This window comes from Dasypus novemcinctus, chromosome X (genome assembly GCF_030445035.2).
Source record: "Dasypus novemcinctus isolate mDasNov1 chromosome X, mDasNov1.1.hap2, whole genome shotgun sequence".
Lineage (NCBI taxonomy): Eukaryota > Metazoa > Chordata > Mammalia > Cingulata > Dasypodidae > Dasypus > Dasypus novemcinctus.
In genome coordinates, this window is record NC_080704.1 from 176,606,586 (window position 1) to 176,613,512 (window position 6,927).

Here is a 6,927-nt window from a genome sequence, read left to right on the forward strand (position 1 = left end):
TAGCAAAAATCAAGACCTTTATTGACGCAAGGTTGCTTAAACAAGTGTAGAAACTTAAAATAAAGAAATATAATCTATTAACATTTAAATGTTTTTTAACAATCATCAGGATGAATATTACAAAGAAAGACATTATTACATATATTTAAGATGTTTTCTAATCTGGCAAACATAGATGATGGTAGCCTGTAAAATTACAAATCAGATTTTTTTTTAAAGCAAATCTTCATTTGTATCCGCAGCAGGCACACCTTTTTCTGAACATAGATGATACTGAGAACCAGTTAAAATACACTTCACTTAGTATGGCTAGTTATTGCAACATACATTTGAAGAAATAAAATCACAGAATATAATATGTAGTTTTTATGCAAAAACTTTAGAATAACCACAGAAAATTCAATAAGTAAAAGAGGTCAAAGAATGTCACATTTTTATTCTGCCATTTTATTACTTGCTTGCAATACATATTTTAGCAAACAAAAATGTATAGCTTTATCATCAAAGTCAGAGCTTTAGAGGATATGAACAAATGGAATTAGCTACTTAAATTAAGAAAATCCTGGGAAATGAAATGGTTGAAGTCCATTTGCTTGTATGACTTTAGCAAAATTTTAGCTTTTCAAATTATGGTATTTCTCCAATTTTGACTTGGATGAAAACTTAAGCCATGGAATAATACATACAAACACATATTAGAAACATTTATCTCTTTAGTGAATACTAATTAAAAGCTTACCAAAGTGTTTTCATTTTAATATTAAATAATAAATGAACCAATACCAGTGTTTAACTTGGCTACAAACTATAGAGTCAAATTGCTTTCATTTTATGACTATTACTTCTCTCACTCCTTTACTAGTATATTTTAAACATTCCAAAGAATGGACAGCATTATGCTGAATATTACATATAAATGAATTCTCATAAGGTAAACAAATGAGCACTGAAAACAATCATATGAAAATTATTTAGTCTTAAATTTGAATAGATAAAAATTCATCTTTTTATCTCACTGTTTTAGAAAAGAAAAGAAAAGAAATAAGCCTATATTCTCTAAATGGAAATGATAGTTTTGCTTCCTCCCAACTACCTATAAGGATGATAATCCTTTTAGTTTTAAAATTCCTGTTATTTTCAGGAACATTTCAAAAAAATTTTGAAGACAAACTCTCAGCGAAAAGCTTCTCCATATTTATTTCAAAAGTTTCAAATAGTGTGAATAAACTCGCTAATATAAAAAATGAAATACAAATACATGTTTTTTAAAGGCTTTTTGGACTACATTTAGTAGTACGCAGTCTGCTGGGTTATCTTGGGAGGGTCTGTCAGAGGGCACTGGGGAAGGAGTAAAGGAACTCGCTCTCCGTTCCCCAGTGCATGCAACAAGCAGCAAACAGCAAAATTTCGTTGTGAGCTTGCACTTGCTTTGCTTTCTGCCAGCAGAAGATCCATTTAGTCAATTCTGTAGATTTGGAATATTTGAACATAGGAAAGTGTTTGAGAACTCCCATCGACTGGGCTCCCATTACCTTTATTATATGTACATATATAAATGCACCAGGAACAAAACCCAGGACCTCCCATGTGGGATGCAGCTACTCAACTGCTTGAGCCACGTCTCCTGAAAATATGAGTACACTTCCAATTGTTCATATAATTAGCTTTCCACAGTCTTACACAGTGATCATTTCCTGAAGATCCTAGTACTGTTCCTGTTATAGTCCAATTCACTCGCCAGACCTGAGAATTATGACTATCAAACTGAGCTACCACATGAATTTAGAATTTTGTTGGCCCACCAGAGGAAATAAATTCTTTCCTCACAGATTGTAAAATAAAAAATTGTCATATCTTTCATTGCTATAGCTAGAATAGGAAAACACTTTCCCAAGTTGGAGAAAATGCATTATCATGTACAAGAACAGTGACTGTCATAAGAGTTTCTGTATCTGCATATTTCCTGCTGTCTTATTATATTCAAAAGTCTGCACCTTGGCCACTGCATTTGAACCACTGACATCAGTTCCTACTGCTATCATGGGAGAATGAGCATAAGAGCTTGAAGGTTTCCAGGAAATACAACTATAGCTCAGCTTACATGAAATCTTCTGCTGCAGAGACTACTGACTGAGGTTCTTAACATCTCATGTCTCCAACAGCCTTAGGATACCATCTGTTGAACAGGTTATTAACATAACACCCAAATGCTTGTGAGCAAATTTCACATTGGTAGCTGATGTTCTGCTATCCACTAGAGCTATTCTCTTAACCCAATGACTCTATCCTTGCAGTTTAACAATTAATGCTCCTATTTCTTCCCAAACAGCAACTGCTCAATCAAAGGAACAGGAAGTGAAAACCTTTCCAAACTCTGGCTCAATCCATATCATAAACCACACGTATCTACCACGTGTCTTCCAATCACCACTTTCACTTTTATCCAAGATTTTGATGCTCTTAGATAAAAGCAAGTTGCCATCTGCCGCACATGGAAGTTGAAAGAGACATGGTGGATGAAAACTTTGAGATTCACTGCAATGCTGTGTGCAGCAAACATCGGTCCCACCAGGCTCCTGGGCTGATCCTGTCCAGTCACGAAGAAAGAGCCTGCGTGGTGGCTTATGGGGACCTGCCATCTGCTGAAGTCCCAAGACCACACAGATCATTTGTTGTATTTTATTTTTCTTTCATTCCATTAATGTGATGAATTATATTGATTGATTTTCTTATGTTGAACCATTCTTGCATGCAAAGAAGAAATCTCACTTGGTCATGGTATATAATACTTTTAATATACTGCTTTTTGGTATTTGTTGAAGATTTTTGCATCTGTATCCATAACGGGTATTAGACTATGATTTACTTTTCTTGTGGTATTTTTATCTGGTTTTATCTTGCCATATAAGAGTAAGGATGCCCTCATACAATGAGTTAGGAAGTATTCTCTTCTATTTTTTGGAAGAATTTGAGAAAGGTTGGTGTAATTCTTTAAATGCTTGGTAGAAAAAAACAGTAAACAATTTTTTTCTTCTTTATTTTCTTTTAAATTTTACATTAAAAAAATATGAGGTCCCCATATAACCACTACCCCACCCATGCCAGTATTCCCCCATCAATAAACTCTTCCATCAATGTAGCACATTCACTTCACCCAGCGAATACTTTCTGGAGAACCACTGTAACACATGGACAGTGGTCCTTATTGTAGTTCACACTCTCTGCCATTCCACCCAGTAGGCCAAGACAGGACATACAATGTCCAGCATCCATCCCTGCAGTACCACTTAGAACAACACCAAATCCTGAAAATGCACCCACCCCATATCTCTTCTTCCCTCTTCTGACCATCACCAGCCACCGTGGCCACCCTCTCCACATCACTACTACAATATCTACCCTTACTAATCACAACACTTCCCCAGCAGAACACCAGAAAGTGTACTCTAATCCATACTCTATTGCCCCATCTTGTGGACCTGGGATGGCTATGTCCAGACCCCTCTACATCAAGAATGTATTTAGAAAAGGATGGTTAAAAAAGTATGGACCACATTGTAAGCACAGGTGTCACCTTGTTTGAAAGCTATTGTTTCGGAATCTGTACAATAGTTTCAGTAAATATGATATGTATAAGTTAAAAGATTATCGCTGTGGAAGGGAAAAGGTTTTATGGTGGATGTGTGGGAGTACTGTATATTGTATATATGAATTACTGTGATCTAAGACTCTTGTGAAGAGAAGCTCAATAATTATGAAAAAAGAAAAGAAAAAGATAGGATGTAGAATTTTTCCAAATTAATACGTACTCTAGATCTAACCTTTAAACTCGTCGCTATATTCCATTTTACTAGTAAGGGAAACTGACATTATATTGGGATTCACTTTACAGGAAGTTTTGGATCACAGAGTGGTTCAACAATGGCGGCAGAGGAATACTGGTATGGGGTGTTATTGGCAGGTTATATATGGTTGACAGGGAGTTATACAGGGCATATGTCCAGGGTGCATGGTAATGTATGGATATACTCATAGTGGAAACAATTAAAAACAACAGCTGGGGGGTACTGGGTTCCTGGCAGGGGGTGCTCTGTCGTGGTCCCTAAGGGAGCAGTGGCAGTCCCCCAGGTGCAACGGTAAGAACCAGGAAGGAATGAGAGTCCAACAGTGGGCTCCTGATACTAATGTCCATGCTTGTGAGCCTATACACCTGCAATAAGAACAAGGCCTAGAGCAGCATTGTGCCTGGGAGTTTCCTCCTGAAAGCCTTCATGTTACTCAAATGTGGCCACTCTCACAGCCAAACTCAGCATGTAGATGCAGTGCATTCACCCCAGCGTGGGAAATGACACCTGGGGATGAGCCTCCCTGGCACCGAGGTATCACTACCAAATACCAGCTGAATTTGTAACTAGAAAATGACCTTGAATTAAAGGTTCAGCGTGGATCAGCAGAATATCACTGTCTACATATAATAGCATGACTTTAAAATGCTGTTTGACCTAATGTAAGGGGGAAATGGAAAGGAGAAATGAGTTTATATGGCTATGAGTCTCTAAAAAAGAGTCTGGAGGTTGTCAGAAGGATTGCCCTTATGCACACCTGAGCAGAGTCTCAGAGACAGATAAAGTAGATACAACCCCAGGTATTGGTTCTTTTGAGGGCTAAAGAGACCCACAGGTTCTATGGTCATGGCAGATGGGGTTCACTGCCATGTCAGTTGGCCCTTCTTTGGAGCTGTTGTTTCTGCGTGATGGAACTGGACTCAGATGGGCTCTCTTTTCACAAGACTTTCATGCTACTTTACTGGAATTGTAGTTGGTGTTGGGATTTAAGATATATTTAGGGGATTTGAATCTCTGGACTGACAATATGATAGCCACGCCCTGAACCTCAACAGACTTCAGCTCCTACACTCTGATTTATTGGACTTACCCGACTCAGCTAACATGGAGTTGAAGAATGTCAACCACCACACCATGGAGCCTAGAGTGCCCACAACTGAAAGCAGGAGAATTGCATCCAGTATCCATGTGGAATTTAAGCCCCCTCTTGACATAGATGTGCAATGGACACAACCAATCCAATATCCACACAGAAAATCTGACATTGCTGTGGGAAGGGTGGCCATGGTGGCTCCTGGGTGTGGGGAATGGGAGGAAGAGATGAGATGTGGAGGCGTTTTCGGGACTTGGAGTTGTCCGGGGTGGTGCTTCATGGACAATTACGGGACACTGTCGATTCCCCCAGGGGCCCACTGGATGGAACGTGAGAGAGTGTGGGCTATGATGTGGACCATTAACTATGAGGTGCAGCAATGCCCAGAGATATACTTACAAAATGCAGTGGATGTGTCATGAAGATGGGAGAGAGTGTAGCTGTGGGGGGAGTGGGTGTTGGGGGCGGTGGGGTTGAATGGGACTTCATATTTTTTGAATGTATTATATTTAAAAACATGAATAAAAAATAAAAGAAAAAAAACAGTACAAAAAAAAAAAAGAATGTATTTAGATTCCACATGCATGATGGATGCAATTCTCCTGCTTGCAATGGTAGGAACTCTTGGCTCCTTGGTGTGGTGTTGACCCTCTTCACCTCCCGGTCAGCCTGCCAGGGTAAGTCCAAGAAACCAGATGGTAGGAGCTGCAAGACAGCTGAGGCCCAGGGCCTGGCAGTCACATGGACAGTTCAGAGATTCAGGCCCCCCTGAGTATACAGCAACTCAAACGCCAACCACAGGTCCAGTAAAGTAACAGAAGAAGCATGTGTAGAAAGGTTATATCTGAGTCCAACTCCATCACACTCAGAAACACAAACTCCCAGGTAGGGCCAACGGACATGGCCCTGAACTCCAGAGTCATCTGCCTTGACCATAGAACCTGTGGGTCGCTGCAGCCCTCAGGAGAACCAACACGTTGGTTTCCATCCACCTTTGCTGTCTCTGGTACCCTCTGAGGCATGCATAAGAATCACCCCCTGATGACCTCCTGAATTTTTTGGGAGACTCTTAGCCATATAAACTCACTTGTCCTTTCCATTTCCCCCTTTTTATACAAAGTCAAAAAGCAGTTTTTTAACACCTGATATTAAATGTACACAGACATATTCTGCCGGTCTGAGTTGACCTCTTTGTTCATAGTCTTTGTGTAGTTACATCATCAGCTGGGTGCTTGGTAGTAATCCCTCAGTGCCAGAGAGGCTCATCCCTGGGAGTCCTGTCCCATCTTGGGGTGAAGGCCATGCATCTACCTGCTGAGTTTGGCTTAGAGAGTGGCCACAGTTGAGCAACATGGAGGCTCTCAGTAGGTAACTCTTTGGCACCCCACAACTTTAGGCCTAGTTCATATTTCAGGCACACAGGTTCATAATCGGTGCCTTCAGTATCAAGGGCTCATCATTGTTCCATCCCTCTTTATTGGTATTTGCCATTGCACTTGGGGGATTACTGTTGTTCCATTGGAGAAGGTGACAGAGCTCCCCTGGTCATGAATTCAGCACTCTCTCATCTGTCGTTTCCAACTGGAACCACTACGAAAATATCCAAACCTGTCAATATACCAGTGTAAATGCCCTGGAGAAAGCCCTTCCAACTGTTTGCCCCCCACTAATGACACCCCACACAAGTTCTCCTCCCCCACTATAGTTGAACTTCTCTGTAGTCCAAAACTTCTTCAAAAAAGAAGCCCAATATATTGCCAGGTTCCATTAATAGAAAAATGGAATATAGTGATGGGTTTAAAGTTTAGATACAGAATACATAGAAATTTAGAAAAATTAAATAAAGGAAAAATAAATTGGGGCATCAAAGAAATGAAAAAATGAAAAAGCTTTGTTTTTGACATTTTGCATTTCATCACTGCTACAGGTATTGCCCTGTATTTACAGTGGTAAGGTAATTTCTTCCATTTCTTCCTCAGTGTCTACCTC

General features: G+C 39.8%; 1 pseudogene; it reads right to left on the minus strand.

Moving 5' to 3' along the window:
- Nucleotides 1–1,455: 1,455 nt before the first annotated feature.
- Nucleotides 1,456–2,560, minus strand: LOC131277146 (nucleoporin SEH1 pseudogene; annotated as a pseudogene).
- Between the last annotated feature and the right edge of the window lie 4,367 nt (nt 2,561–6,927).